The 14,429-nt window shown below is 57.4% G+C and overlaps 1 protein-coding gene and 1 non-coding gene across 35 annotated transcripts in view; one reads left to right on the plus strand and one right to left on the minus strand.

The window, feature by feature from the left end:
- Nucleotides 1–14,429, plus strand: part of CELF4 (CUGBP Elav-like family member 4) — a 296,354-nt gene that overhangs the window by 189,638 nt on the left and 92,287 nt on the right. The gene's annotated exons all lie outside the window — the stretch shown is intronic.
- TRNAK-UUU (transfer RNA lysine (anticodon UUU)) lies at nucleotides 6,911–6,983 on the minus strand. The gene has a single exon. It is a non-coding gene; the product is annotated as a tRNA-Lys (tRNA).

Here is a 14,429-nt window from a genome sequence, read left to right on the forward strand (position 1 = left end):
GAGGGAAGCTGCCCGAGCCGTGCCCGAACCCTGAGCCAGCGTGTACAGATGCAGAGATTTGTCCGAATGAGACAGGAAGAGGGCCCTGTACAGATGCAGAGATTTGTCCGAATGAGACAGGAAGAGGGCCCGGGAGCAGGCAAAGTCACGGGAGCTGGAGGGAGAGGCTTTGGGAATCACAGGGCCAGGAGGGAGGCTCAGAGAACTCAGGAAGGGCCAACCCGGGGGGACCCTCAGGTCAGTGCAGGGACAATCCACTCCAGGGTGCTGTGGCAGCCCTGTGGTCCTCCCGGTGTCTCTCGCGGGGCAGCGGGCACTGGGTTCCCCGACCACACCCCAGCCCCGCGTCCCAGACAGCACCCCCCTCCCCCGGCCATCAGCGGGCCAGCCCCCTTCCCAGAACTGAGAGTCTGGCCGGCCCCAGGCCCCAGCTAATAGGACCTGCAGAATTGCCAATCCGGGATCAGGTGGGGCTGCCTCTCAGGCTTGGCCTTGACCTTCGGCGGCCTCCCAGGAGTGGAACACCGGCAACCTTGACTTGATTAACATTTAAATGCCATTTGGTGCGAGGAGGAGGAGCACAGCAGGGCTGGAACCAACAAACCTCCGAGGTGGAGCCGGAGCGGGGCATCTCGCCCAAGGAGGCCCCGTAGCAGACACTGAATTAAAGGCCTTTTCCGGCCCCTGCAGGTCCAGGGGGTCGTCTGCCCCTGCTCAGGGCCCAGCTCCGCCTCGAGCGCTTTCCTCATTTCACCCAGACCGGGAGACAGAACCCATCAGGGGCACAAATGATGTACACAAGGGACTCTGCTGGCCTCTGTCAGACCGCAATGCGGGGGGCGGGGGTGGGGAGGTCTGACCCCAGGGCTTCTCTGATCCTCTGGCTTCCCACTCGGGCAGCATCGCGGCTATGACGTCTTCGCGCCCCCTGCACATTGGGGTGCAAGCGATCTGCTCCCTGAAGCTCCCCTTGGCTTCCCCTCCACCTCTCCCTCTCTGGCGGCAGGCGGGAGTCTCCCGGGCTCTCCTTGGTCCCCTCCCAGCCCCTCCCTGCCCTCCCCAGCAGGGGCTGCCGCGGGAGCGGCTCTAATGGGCCAGGCTGCTTCCCGGCTGGGCATCTCTGAGGGGAGTCTCCATTGAGACTGAGCAAAGTCTTTAAAAGCCACTTAAAATGTCCTTGATGAGCTGAGTGACCCCTCAGGAGGAAAAAAGGCTGGAATAGGGCGTGGAGCTGAGGGGAGTTGCAGGGCCAGCCAGCCTTTCCCCGTGCAGCGCTTGCGTCTACCTGCCGGAGGGGCACAGGCACCGCTGGGGAAAGCCACAGCTCCTCGAGGCAAGTCGGGGGTCAGGGCGGGGGTGGGGGGGGGGGGGGGGTGATTGTAAGCTAAGCAGGCCAATTTCTTTAGCCGCCACAGTTTGATTTGCATATCCAGAAGGAGTGTTGTCCTTGGAAGTCATTAACACAAGAGTCTAAATCGTTTCACTCAGGGCATTTCCCCAGACTCGGCCAGCCCCCAGAGCTTGGCCTGCTTCGCTGAATAAGCCCCAGGTGGTAGGGCAGCGGCAGCAAGATGAGGGGCTTACGGTCCTGGTGAGGCGTTATGGTCCTGGGGCCACAACTAAGAAACCCCATTTAGCAATTTCAGATCCATACATCCTTAACCCTCTTATGTCCAAGGTTAGTTGTTGGTCGAACTCTGCCCCTTTGGTAGATAACGTGTGCTGAGCCAAATCCAGGGCAAGAATGTGACACTTCCAAAGATCAACACCCTTGTGGAAACGCAGATGTACCTGTACAAATGACAAGTCACTGTTCTATATTAACAGCCTTTGCAAGCTGAATATTTCAGGGCTCAATGTGTGCCCAACACTGCTGGCGACCCTGTGGGGGGCTGCTAATAATAACTAGAATTTAGTGAGCACCTACGATGGGCCACGCCTGTGCTAGGCCCTCTGTTATAGCATGTGTCCTCAGCAGGCTTCGGCCCCCTCCAGGGAGGCGCTGGCGTTCTCATCCTGCGATGGCCTCGCTGGCCCCTTGGAGACTGAGCAGGGGGGGTTGGTTTCTCACAGTCACATGGTTCCAAGGATCAGCGCTGAAATCCAGCCCCAGGCCCATGTGGCTTCAAAGCCCAGGCAGCTCCCAATCTATCCCATGGTGCTCCACCCCCGCGCTTAGCCACAGACCTGCAGATGATTGTCCAGAACCCAGATGTCAAAGCAGCAGGGAACCTTCCCTCCTCTGGAAGGGCATCATGGTCATTAAGAGTGTGGAGTTGGAGCGGGGCTGACTGCTCCCAGGCAGGTTCCACCCGGACCAGCCCCGTACCTTTGGGCAAGTGATTGCACCTGTCTGGGTCTCAGGGGTTCTCATCTGTCCGGGGGAGATACTACCCATAGCCCTGCTCTGCTTTTTATGCGCTGAGCTTCGAGCAGGCCTGGCACACAGTAGGCTGTCACTCGCCATGTTAGCCACACGCAGCCATGCAGGGGGTTCTCCACGTGACGGACTCTGCAGAAGGCCCTGGGCGTAGACGGCTCAGTGCAGGCTGCTGACTCTGTAGCTGGTTGGCACCAGTATTGGGGTGAGGTGCCTGGCCCAGCAGTGGGGAACGGCACGAGCCGGGAACCCCCTGAGGCTCCATCCGTGGGTCAGATGGTGAGGGCCTAGCAGCAGTGGCTGGACACTGGGAAGGGGCATGGAGCATTCAGTGTGGGGCAAGCAGAGCAGGCAGCACCAGCCTCAGAAGCAACAACTGACCTGTAGCTACTCAGCTTCAGGCCCCATGAGGGCCACTGACCAGCCCTTGCCAGGGCTCAGCTTCTCTGGAAACCTTTGCTGACGCCCCCAGACCCTTCACTAAGCCTCTCCCTGGGCTTTGCCCAAATCTCTGTGGTCCCTATGAGTGCTTCAGGCTGAAAAGACATCGGGCCACACAAGCATAGAGTGTGATCTAGTGAGATAAGCAGCTGGAGCCCAGAGTAAGTGCCACAGTGGGTGGGAGATCCGCTGGAGGGGAGCTGGGGCCTGGGAGCAGCAGCAAGAGGGGAAGCGCAGAGGCAGGAAGGCCCGTGGGGAGGCTGCTGTGGTCAATCAAATGAGCTTTGTTGCAGACCAGCTAAGCTCAGGCAGAGGCCATGGGGGCACAGAGCAGAGGTACAGGGCATGGAGAGCCAAGCCAGAGCCAGGGGCCAGTGCCTGGTAGGAGCTGGGGCCACCAGTGGAGAGGTCTGGGTCAGGGTCAGTGAGACCAAGGTCAGAACGAGGCTTGGCTGGGAACTTGGGTGAGTTGCGGAAGCCTCCTGTCCTGCATGTTTCTCTTCTATAATAACACTTGTCTGTACTATTCAGAGGATTTGGTGAGAATAGAGGTGAAATGCACCGCCACTGCTGGACCACAGGGGCCCTCCACTGGTGTGGGTCCCTTAGGACCCTGGGGTCCACTGCGGGCCTGGGAAGCCTGGCTTTGTCTCTGCCTCTCTTTTTTCTCCCTGCACCTCTGTCCTTCCTAGAACCACCCGCGCTCCTGTTTGAGCCTCTCTCAGCCTTCCTCCTTTTCCACACTCCCTCCGCTCCGGTTCTCCTCCTTGTGGCCTCCCTACCCGTTGTCACTCTCCTTTCAATTACCATAGCCCAGAATAGAAGAATATTTTATTATTCGGTGTCTTTATTAAATCAAGTTTTATGGTCCCCGTTCTTCATGTTTTAAAGTGGATGAGTGCACACTATATGTTCCTATTAAAAAGCAAAAACCAAACGGAGTAACTGGGATGGCCCCTCGGTGGTTTTGTCCATTGGTCAGTGCTCCTTGATAGAAAATGGGAAGGTGGGGGTGTTCTCCTAGGTCACAGGGATGCCACCTGAATTGGAAAACAGGGGGGTCTCAGCCCACCCATAGCAACATTTCCAGAGAGGCCCCAGGGAACCAGGCCCCAGACCAGCTGGTGGAGAGCAGGGCTGCAGCCAAGTTTCCGAATGGAGGCTGCTGGGCATTCAGAGCTCCCCCCACCCCCCTCATGCCCTCCCACTGTAGCAGAGCAGAGGGGGCCTTTGAGGTTCTGCGGAGTCCTGGCCCCTGGCTGGTTAAGCCCCAAAGGGCAGTGACACAAAGGCACAGGGAGGCTGGCCTTTGGCTCCTTCTTGGTCCCATCTGGCGTGCAGGGCAGTGGGGGTGAGTGCAGGGTTCAGAAACCACCTCCACCGGGGAGCCTGCCTGGGCTGATGTCACCCACTCTGACCATGGCACTCTGTCCCTGTCCCTTCAGCCCTGTTTTCAGTTTAAAGTTTACAGCTTAACATGTTACAGCACATACACACAGGCATGCACACATTCACCCTCCAAACAGGGTCATACGCTATCATATGTGTACACAGCAATACACACTCAGAAACAACACATGCGGTCCCGGATACAATCAGGCCATCCACAGAGACTCGCCCTCTTGAACGTAGTGTGTACATACTCACAGGCCTGTAGACACAAACAACCGGGTGCACGCTCACAGATACACTCACACCTCACATCCTCAAGCCTGCTCATGTGGTCATTTTCCCAGATAGAGTCACATATACACCTGGCCAAGCCGAGACACAAGCCTTTCCAGGCATATCCACATATATGGGCACACATGCAGAAGCACACGTGTGCACACACACACACACACACACACACACACACACACACACCCCATGATCAACTGTTCTGTGCATCCATAACCTGACAGTAACCAGTTGGTCCCGAAGGGCCCTGCACACTGCACCCAGGCCTTCACAGGAGCAGGTTTCCTGCCCCAAACACCCTACTGACACAAAACTTAGGGGGTCTGACCTGCATGTCTGCAGAGAAAGAACAGCTGAAAATCCAAAAGGCCTCCTTATGGAAACCTGGTTCCCCAGAGGCAAAGGCCTCCCTGGGTCCCTACATGCTATTTTCCTGGCTACACAGCACAACACAACACACCAAAAGTACCAAAGTGATCTGAATAGCATGGTGGGCGTTTAAAGCCCTTACACACAGGTTACTCAGAGACCCGCTGGGGGATGGAGAGAAGGTGTGGTGGGAAGGCTTGAGAGGGTCTTTCTCTCCTAGAGCCCCCAGTCCTGGGCCCCAGCTCACCTCACAAAGTACCCATCACCACAAGCTGCTCACAGATGACTGGTAAAGAGTCAGGGGAACAGAAGTGAACACGACACCATCTCATTCTTGAAGCCTCCAGTTTTAGAACCCGGCCCCAAATGGACCAGGGGTTTGCTGGAAGAATAGATAGATTTTTACCTATTCCTGGGAACCAGAATGTTTGCAAGTTTCCATTTGTGTGTAGCTACTCATGGGTCCATGGAAGACACACCTTAATGGGGGTGTCCTGTGGTTCTCCTAGGCACCTCAGGTGAGGATGGAAATGTCCAGGCCCTCTGCACACCCCCCCATCTAGCCTCACAGCCTGATGCATCCATTCCTCAGCCTGTGGTGCCCCATTTCCCCCCAGGTGGTGAACTTGGAGGCCGGACGGCACCGGGGTGAGGATAGGCTTGCTCTCCCTTCCTCTTTATGCCCTTGGAAGGTTAGTTACCCAGGTTCAGTTTGACCGTCTATGAAATGAGACAAGACCACAGTACTTCCTCATACAGCTGTTGGGAAGGGAAATGAGCTTCCGGTGCACGGCCTGTAATGTAGTAGGTGCTCAACAAAGATCAGTTCCTCCCCTGAGGTTCTAAGTACGAGGAAAAACAATTCCAAATCCACACCTCTGGTTCTGGCCTTCATTCTGAGGCCCAGCCTCTGCCACCCCAATGTCACTCCGGTCTGTTTGACATTTCTCCCTGAACTCTTAGTAGAGCAGAAAGCAAGCTCATCACCTCCTCCTCCTCCCCAACCCGCAGCCAGTCCCCCTCCTGACATCCTTATTGCTCTCATGACCTCACTGTCATCAAGTCTTGCAGTCCCCTTGGATGGCTCCCAGTCCCTTCTGCATGTGGACTGGAGCCCCAGTGGTCCTTCTTCCCTGTTCCATTGCTCTGCTTCTCCAGGGAGAATGTCCCAGCTGGTTCTCCTAGCCCCACACGCCCAGGTTCAGCCTCCGCCCCCCCTCCCCTGGCCTCCCCTCCACTGCCCCACTCACACCCTTCCCCACATCTCGGATCCTTCTTTCCCCAGGAGCCAGCCTGATTGCTCCACCGCTGGTCCTGGCATTGTTCAATCTGGTCCTCTTGGGGAATTGTTACTCTCCCTGCAAAACCAGATGCCCAATCGAGCTTACCCCAGTCCCTCAGCCTCTTAAGAAAGGGTCACCTCTGACATATTCGTGTACACTCAGCTCCCCGCACAGCGCTGCCCCGGTGGTGTGGTCCTGCCCGGTCCCACCTCTGCGCCTCAGCCTCTTTTTTCCTAAATCCCTGGGTGCCTCCCCTCAGTCCTGGTTCTGCACCTCCTTCAGGGATCCCTTCCTGCCTGGGCCTCCACCCCCCCCAAAAGTGGCAGCTTTCCACCACCTGAGCCCCACCGCTGATCCAACCTCCTGACTTGAATTTGGCTGCTAAGAACAGTGACTAAGGGCACAGTGGATCTGGGGCCAGGCCACCTGGGCTCCAGAGCAGATGCATTTCTTTTCTGTAGACGAGGGAGGAGGTGACGTGGAGGGCGGTTGGGGTGGTGTGTGTTAAGCTCTGAGGACGGTGCTGGCAGGAGATGAACACGCAGAACCAGTGGCCATCATGGTCACTCTGCTCCGTGCCTCACTTAGGAGGTCTTGCCCGGCCCGGCCCGCCCTTGTAGGTGCCGGGACTGTGGTGTCTGGTGTACCCGCATGGCTTAGAGGCTAACACGGTGTTTGAGACCGAGTAGAGAAGGGTGCTGCCAGCGTCACACTGCACATACCCCTTATTTATTTATTTTTTATTTCTATTTATTTTTGCCCAACGTGGGGCTCCAACTCGTGACCCCGAGATCAAAAGTCTCATGCTCTACCAACTGAGCCAGCCAGGCACCCCAACCTGCACCCCCCACTTTTTTTTAAACTGTGGCTATGGCTGAGCTTCTAGAACCTTGTACGTCTACACAGTCTTTACTGTCCTGACTTTATCTGCTGTCAGCTCCCGTGGCCACCTGGAGCTTCACCTGAGCCATGAAAATTATTCTGGAAAGCATTTTTTTTTTTTTTTTCTGGACACCAGCTCAATCTCAGGGTAAAACCAGCCTCTTCATAGCAAAGGCAACCCATTCTGGCAACCAGTGGACCGCAGTTGAGGACACAGGCAACCAGTTGGCAACCTGAACGGGTTTGGGGCAGGTGGAGCCTGTGCAGGGATCTTCTGGGCTGGGGGTGCGGACAGGTGGAGAGGGGAGAGGCACAGTTCCTTGGAGAGGAGGCTGCATGTACATAATGTGTATAAATGTATATAATAATCATTAGCAGCAATTCAGCTGTCTGCCGCTGGTTTGCAAGATAAATTGCATTAATCAACACGATGCCTTCAGAACTTTTGGTGAGCCGTTTCTTATGCTAATTGGGCCACTTAAAGTAGATTGTCATTGCGCCGGGATCTCTGGCTGTCAAGACAGTTACTGGCACATGCAAGCCCCTCTCTCCCAGCCCTTTTTCTCCCCGGCCCTCACCTTTTCTTTTTTAAATATAATATTAATGAGAAGAGCTAGGCTAATTACCTGGCCAAAAATAAAACCTTGAAAGAAAAGGGGGGAAATGGGTAAGAATGTGACCACAGGGAGATGTGGGTCACCTTCAAGGCAGTATGGAGAAGCCCTCTGGGTGGCGTCTCCCTGGAGGAGATGGTGAGGACATCAAAGACTGCTGCCCTGCTGGGAGGTGGGGGAACCTGATTCATCCTTCTTCCTGTTGGTGACCCTCAGAACTCAGGTCAGACACACCATGAGTCTTGGGACTGGGTTCCCAGAATCCTATGATCTTGGGTGAGAGAGCAGCTTACAAGCCCAGAACCAGACGTTTCGAAACTTCTAGACTTTGAGAGAGAAAACAACATTGGAAAGGCCATCTGATTTCAGCCTGTCTCCCTGAAAAGATCAGCAAAATAATCCACTGCTCAAACAAGGCCAAGTCCATTGTCTATCTCAGTAAGAGCTAGTGACCGCCATCTTGGAGGGCTCAGTGATGTCTCAAAATGGGGAGGTATTTAGAGGATTGTGGGTATGGTTGAAGGTGGGTCTTGCAATGTGGGGACCCAACTGAGACTGGGCAGGGTTGTCAAGATAAAACCAAAGCTGGACAGTAAGTAAAGTGGTTAAGACGGATTTTATTCAGTCGCCATTGCAAATAGGAGAAGAGAAACCTTAGTATAGAGCTGGGCTCAGTTCCAAATACAGTATGGGCAAGTGAGGATTTACAGCCAGGGAGCATGGCTAGGGGCAGTGGATGGAAAATTCCTAAGAGGAGATGTCAGGGGTCAGGGAACATTCTGGCTGAATGGACTTGACAGGAGTCCTGCTGCAGGCAGGCCAGGGTGATCAGGTATCAAGGGGAAGGATTCTCTGTAAACCGAGTTGACAAATTTCTTGCGAAAAGTGGGCAACAAGGCCCAGCAAGGACAGACACCAAGGTTGGCTAAAGTGTAATCAAGGTGCCAGCCCTGGTTAGGCTTCAGGTGGGATGGTCTGGAACTGGTGGACACAGCAAGGTGAGCGTTTTGAGCAGGTGAGGATGAAGGAACAGCCATTTGCAGGCAAGCAGGTCTGCGCAGGTGAGTGACCTGAGGTCCCAAGGAGGTGAGCTCAAGTGGTTTCTTGTTCAGAAACACGGATGTTCAGGAAGTGCCTGTGACAGACAATATGGTCACTTGTAACTTTGTCTTTCTGAGAATTTCCTGGAATGGTCAAGTCATGGTCACATGGACGACCTTACCCGTCTGGCAGTGTGGCTGCAGGAAGCTCGTCTGCATGTCCGAATCTGTCTGGGGCGGTAGGGGGCGGCACAGGTGTCCACCCCCGGCCTGGGCCTGGCCCTGTTTGCCAACAGCACTCATCCACTGACCTGGACATTGAATTCTCTCTGTTCTTGCTCCCAGCACAGCCTCTGGCATGTCCCTCTCTTAAATCCCACTGCCACCACCTGACATCAGGACCTTTCTAGGCCACCTTGCCCGGGCAGCTCCCTGCCTCCTGGAGGCTGCCAGAGTGGTCCTGGGAAAAACAAGTCCACTCACAGTGACGGATCCTCTCACCTGGCCTCCACACCCAGGGTTGCCTCCACCCGGTCCCTGCTTGTTCTCCCCACCCCCCCCGTCCCCCATCCCTCTTCCTCCCTCCCGCACTCTTGGGATGTGATCTCTGGGCAGCCTCCCACCCTCCACACACACACACACACACACACACACACACACTCTCACACGGTTTCCTGTCTCTGAGCCTCGACACCTGCTGTCCCTCTGCCCAAATGCTCTTCCCAGCCCTGCACTCCTGGCAAACTGCCGTGTGTCCTTCAGGAATCAACCGTCCCAGCCGCCCTCAAGCAGGTCCTTGGTCACTTGCTGCTTCATGGCCCGGATGGGCCCGGCCCAAGCCTGGGTCTTGGCCTTAGCGGCCCTGTCTGCATTATTCATTTACAGGCAGGGCCTGTCTTATTCCAAGTTCATGCTTGGTGTTTACATACACAGTGGCTGGTCCACGTTCGTGGTCGAAACGTGCTTGTGGAGGGAAAGGGTACATCTCTGGATAAAAGAGGAATTCCTCCTTAAGCCTCTAATCTCTCCTGCTTCAGTCTAAGCCATGGGTCCTCTGTTGCTTGCCTCCTTCCCCCATAAACCTGCCATAGAAAGGACCCAGCCCCACAGGCAGCCCCATCTCCGCACTGACAGGCCACCTGGGCCCTCTGACCTTGACCTGGTTTCTCCACCACCTTGATCCTGCTCCTGTTAGATCCTACACAGACCCCCAGAGGAGGGATGGGACAGTCCCTTTCCTTGACTCAGGTTTGGGAACGGAGGGCAAGACTCATCTCAGGAAATCAAGCAGTGCAGACCCCACTTGTTGTCCCGAGTTTTCTGACTTGGTTTCCCTGAAGCGTGTTACCTTCTGCCCATGCCTAGCATCTCGGTCCAGCTTCTCGTAACCCCACGACGATGCAGGGCTCTTCTCCAGGCTCTCTTCACGTGCCACAGACGCTTCACACCACCTTACTTCCTTGCTGTGCCGGCCGCAGGAGAGGTGCACTGGTCCGCAAGGCGAGCCTGGCAGGGGCGGGTTTCCCGCAGTGCGCCCCCCAGCCCCACCCGGTTCTCCGCTGGGACAGTTACACGGATGCCAGGCAGCCCCGAGACTGCCCCCCTCTCTTCCCACTGCGGGGGGGGGGTGTGCTGGGCCTTACCTCAGTAGGGGTGTGATGGTAAAGCTTCCTTGAAGAAGGAAAGCAAAGGGAGGGGGGGAAAGGAATGAAGAAAGAGGAAGATGAGGAATGACCCTAGATGGTTTTGTCTGCTGAGAGAGTTCCCAAAGGCCAAGGCGAGGAGCAGGGAATTTTGCCCGGGACTTCTGAAGGCCTTGGTCCAGCCCGTAAGCTGCAGACGCAGGCGGGTGGGGAAGGGGGGATGCAGCCTGGGCCCTGTGACCCCAGGACTTGGGGGGAGATGATGGAGCCAGACGGGCCTGCCATGGCCCGTGGCCTTCACACCTGGGAGGGCGCACCCCTAGGGAGCCTGAGCAGGGGCTCAGTGGGGGGAAAGAAGGCGGGATATAGAGAAGCCAGGGTGAGCCGGCAGGGATCCGGGACGGGACAATTTTTGACGATTTTCAGGGGGCTCGTCGTGTGTGGGCTCATCTGAGTGTTTCCTTGCCCAGGGGAAGGTGGCTCGGCCCTGGATAGCAGATGAGGAAACAGCCTAACGGGGGGGCATATGGCAACTGATTTCCGTGCCCTTGCTGCTCAGCTGTTCAGAGAAGGAGAGAAAGGGGAGCCAAAGGTAGAGGGAGACGGAGGTAGAGGAAGGACCCAGGGACCCGGGGCACGGGGTCAGGCGGTAGGGATGGGCGGGAGGCCTGGAGGCCAGGCTGGGGCAGAAGCCCAGCGGCCAACCTTGGGCACCCAAGCCAGGATGTCAGCCTCTCTCCTGGGCACCCCTGATCCACCCAATTGGCCCCTGTCTGAGTCAGGGCATTAGAATCAGCTGGAAGAAGGGACAAAGGGGGCTCTCGGGGAGGCCCCCACCTGGCCTGAACCCTGATCTAAGGACTCAAGACCAACACCTACTGCTGCCCTGCAGGCCAGAGGCCTCAGTGAACAGACCAAACTCTGCTCCCTGCCCTCCTTCTCCCTCCAAGAAGCCCTCCGGTCTGCTCCCGGGCCCTGCTGGCTCCTCTTCCCCCACCCCGCCCCGGAGCCGGACCCGGACCCCTGCACCCACACACCCTCAGGTCCTCAGTGACACCAGGCTGTTGGCTCCTCACACTTCCTTGTTGGACCTCCTCTCCCCGTGGAGGCAGGGAGCCCAGGCGGGTGGAGGACAGCTGTAGGGGTGAAGAACCCACCGAGACGGTGCTCGGCTGAGAGTGAGGATGGGCAGGGCCAGGGAGAAACCTCCAGCACAGGGTATGCAGCTGCCTCGGTCCTTTCTGGGGGCGAGGGGTCCCACCTTGAGGTGGAGGGGGCAGGGAGATTCACGCCAGGACTCTTTCCAGGATAAAAGCGCATGGTCGGGCACAGCAAGGCTGACGCAGGGAGGGGAGGTTCTTGCAAACCCCTTATTAATAAATGAATAATTGGCATCGCGGCCGCCTGATTGATGAGCACAGCAGTGCATCAGCATCTTCCATGTGAGGCCAGGGATAAATCTTCTCTGCGTGGCCACTGTCACCAGCCCACTTGGCCAGGGAGGGTGGGGTAGCAGGGAGATTTGGAGAGTCTGGTGCATACCCTAGTGTCTGGGAGCTCCCCCTTCTCTTCCCTGAGATGCCTCAAAGCCTGCAGCTTTCTGTGCAGCCCCCGGCATTGGGCAGGCAGCCTGGAGAGCCCCTGAGATCTCCTTCAGAGCCTCATGCTGCGGTTGCCCCACCTCGTGGAACCCCTCCATCTCCAGACTACCTCTCACCACCCCGCACACCGCTCCCATCACCCTTCACCCTCTCCCCGCCTTCCCTCCACTGGGTCCTCACAGCTCGGGCCAGGTGCTGCCTCTTAAAACCCATCCGTGACTCCCCAGGGCTGCTGTAATAAGGACTCACTGGGGTGGGGTCCTGGGACCCTTCCCCAGCCCAGCCCAAGCCCGCTCTGCACCTCCCACAGCCACCCCAGCCTTCCTGAAACTCCTCACTCCTGCCCCCGCCACGCCAACCCCACCTCACGCCCACCCCAGGGCCTTTGCCCAAGCAGTTCCCATTGTGCCAAGGGCCTTCCCCATCTTCCCCTGCTCCCTGGCTCCCTGAGCATACCCTCAGTGTCACACCCCAGAGAGGCCTTCTCCCACTGCCCTAACTCAACTGGGCAACCCCCTGCACACACACCGTTCTCTCTGTCCCCACCTCTGCAAGCCTTTCACGGCCTGGCATCGTTCATACACAGTTTGCTTGGATCCACGACATCCACCCCCAGTCCTGGGCTGGACAGTCCATCAGGGCAGGGCCACCCATACCTGGCACACCACAGGTGCTCCCTGAAACTCAGTCCCATGATGACCCCAGCTAGTCAATCCCAGGTTGCCAGTTACGAAATTGGCTGCTCTGGCACACCTGTTTTTCACTCTGGGTTCCTCTGCCTCCTCCCTAGGGGCCCAGAGCCCCGTCTTCCCTGGGCCTCCCTACAGAGGTGCTTTCCTTCTGACTTACCATGTTCGGGGCATGTCACCTTCCAAACGGGTGTGCGCTCAGAAGGGAAGCTGAAGAAGGGGGCCTGTGACTCATCCGATAGGGTGATGTGGTCATGGTGTGATATCAGGCACTGGGCGGGCCAGCTGGAGAAGGTGGGCGCTGTTCTGGACTGGAGGGGAGCCCCTTGTCCCCCACCATACATAAGAGGCGCCTGTGGGACATCCCCACTCCACGCCCCAGAGGTGGCCTCCAGGGTAGGCCAGGAGGACAGGCACAGCATGTCTCTCCCCAGGAAGGCACCATTTGGAGTAATCAGTTTTTTAATTACTAGTAATTAAATGTGTGTAACCTGCCCAGCTGCCACTCCAGGAACTGGGACAGAACTCCTGGGGGTGCACTGGTCAGGCACGTGCTGGGGGTGGCAGAGCCCATCTTCAGCCACCTTGGCACTTAGGAAGGTAGCTGGGTGAGTGGCGGTAAGCGTGGGTCCCCAGGTGCCAGAGAGGTGCAAGGGGCCTCAGGGTGGGCCACCTGCATTTCTGTCTCAGCGGTCCCCAGCCTCCTTAGGTCCTCTTTCCATTTAATCCTTTAGCCTGGAGCAGCAGGATGCCTGCCACAAAGGCAGGTGCTTGCAGGGCTGGCGGGGGCGGGGGGGGGGGGGGGGGGGGGGGCACCACACAATTTCCTCCCCTTCAGCTTCCCAGGAGCCAGCCCTTCCGGAGGGGGTCCTCCTAGAGATTCCCCCAGGCCGCCACTCCCCAGAGCAAAGAGCCCCCTCATCCCCCAGGCCCAAGCACTTGGTTAATTTAAACATTGGTGGAGTATCTGCCACGCGCAGCCATCCCTCAGGAGAGCCCAGGCCCGCCACCTCGCTGCCCCCACCAGGTTCCCAGAGAGCCGGGCTGTGGCCGGCCCTCCAGGTCAAACCCGTTCTCTCAGGTTCCACCCTGCGCTCTGTCCTTGGCTCCCTGGCATCTCCCTCTCCCTCTTGCTTTGTCCCTCTCAGCCTTCTCTCTCTCGACTTCATCTCTCTCCTGCCCCCTACCCCCGACTTTATCTCCCCTTAGGAGCTTTTGCAGAACAATTAAAACAGCCTCCTTGTTTTCTTGCAGTGCCCATTTGGGGAAGGGGTGCCACCAGTCCTGGGACTCCAGCCCCACAGAGACAGAGACACTTAGGGTCTCCCAAGGGGCTCGGGCTTCATGGCTCCCCTCCACCTTCTTGCTGGAATTCTCCCCTTCTCTGGGTCCAACATCCTGCCCACAGGGGCTTGTGTAGACTCCGGACAGACAGGAAGAGGTCTCCAGCGGGCCATGGGGACAGATGGAATCAGGGAGGGCACACTCCCATCTCAGTGGCTTCAGAAAGGGGGACGTGACTCCTGTGTGCCTCCCTGGGGATGAAATCCAGGAGGCCTCAGGGCCCCTCAGGGCCCCCCTGGCTGGGCCACCGGCGTGCATCCCCCACTCCAGCCACGTGTCCCTCATCTGTCAAGCAGGAATGGTGACAGCTCCTGTCTTCAGGTTCACGAGCTCGGAGAGCCCTGTGCTGGCTGATAACACGGGGTTAGTGCATGGATAGCAGGACACAGGGGAGGCTCCAGAAAGCTGTGAGGATGCACATGGTGATAGTGGTTCCTGTTAATTCCAAGGGAGAGGACTCTCC

This window comes from Callorhinus ursinus, unplaced genomic scaffold (genome assembly GCF_003265705.2).
Source record: "Callorhinus ursinus isolate GAN/ISIS: 27379988/994484 unplaced genomic scaffold, GSC_fseal_2.0 scaffold11, whole genome shotgun sequence".
In the NCBI taxonomy this organism is placed as follows: domain Eukaryota; kingdom Metazoa; phylum Chordata; class Mammalia; order Carnivora; family Otariidae; genus Callorhinus; species Callorhinus ursinus.